The following is a 1,578-nucleotide window of genomic DNA, read 5'->3' on the forward strand; positions in this document are numbered from 1 at the left end:
CCTATATTGCTTCTGCTTATTGAAGACTAGATGTCTTTCCATTGTATGTTGTCTTCACCAATTTTTTCATAGTATTAGAGTTTTCATTATAGAAATCTTTCACTTCTTTTGTTAGGCTAATTCCTAGCTTTTTAATTTTTGAAGGTACTGTAGATGGTATTGTTCTCCTGTTTTCTTTCTCAGTGGGTTAATTGTGTGGAAAAAAGCTCTTGATTTTTTTTTTTTTTTGTATTGCTTTTATATCCTGCTACTTTGCTGAACTGATTACTTCTTAGAATCTTGTAGTGAAATTTTTTGGATGCTCAAGGTAAAGAATCATGCCATTTGCAAATAAGGACAGTTTGACTTCTTCCTTTCATATATCTATGTATCTATATCCCTTTTATTTCTTTCAACTTTTGATTGCTCTGGCTAAAGTTTTTTGGTTTTTGGTTTTTTTAAAAAAATGTATTTAGTACAGGGTCTCACTACACAGATCAGATTCATAGTGATCCTCCTGTTTTCAGCCTCCCAAACACTGGGATTACAGATGCACACCACCACATCCAGACTCAAAGTCTCAGTGCACATCAAGGGTGAAGGCAGCATGGCATGTGGTGCTGGGGATAGAACCCAGGCTGTGCTTGCCTAAGCAGGTGCTTTAGTCCCCTGAGCTATCTAGCCAGCCCTTCTCTGGTTAAAATTTTGAGTTCTATATTAATCAGATATCCTTGTCTTGTTCCTGATGATATTTTTCTAAACAGATATTTTTATGGACAATTATGTTGATCTTGAATGGTTTGAATCTTGATATAGATTTTATTCTGAGAAATTTAAACTCTATTTAAATTTGCTTTATATCTTCACAATGCATTATTCACAAAAGTAATAGTAAATATTCCAGTTAGAATTTTTACAGTTGAACTGAAAACAGAGTCAATGTAATTTGGGGCTTATAGAGAATCTGCCATTCTGTCTTACTGCCATGAAATATTGCCACCAACTTCCTCAAAGTGACATATATTTGCTTTTTATGATTGCTCTGGTAACTCTGCTCATCTATTTATACACTTTTGCTACACTTTAACACAGTATAGATTTTCTTGATCTTACATCTTAATATGACTAATGTCATGCTTCATGCTGGTCTTCCTAAATCTTATAGCAACTCATTTTATGGAGAAATTTAACTGTTTTGTCATTCCTAACAGTGTGTCTTTTTCAAAAAAAAACAATATGAAACCTGAAAGTCCACATAAACTGTAGCAATAAATGTTTCACTAAATAAGACAAAACTAACTAAATGTAATTTAGAATTGTTTTTCCTGAATCATTTCTCCAGCTGGCTTATTTGATTGTCTTCCTAAGCTTGTTTTACTACATTTTAAAACTGAGATTTAAAGAAACTCTATAGCAAGTTTGTTTCACACCCATTTTTAGAATTTTTTTTCCCTCCTGGTGGGTAGAGTTTAGACATGGTCTCACTACATAGTTCAGGCTGGCCTTGAACTCACAGCAATCTTTCTTCTTTAACCTACGAAGTTCTGGGATTACAGATATGTACCACAACACCCAACTACCATCCTTTTCTTTAAAAAA

The sequence above is a fragment of the Octodon degus genome, unplaced genomic scaffold (genome assembly GCF_000260255.1).
Source record: "Octodon degus isolate 3935 unplaced genomic scaffold, OctDeg1.0 scaffold00139, whole genome shotgun sequence".
NCBI lineage: Eukaryota > Metazoa > Chordata > Mammalia > Rodentia > Octodontidae > Octodon > Octodon degus.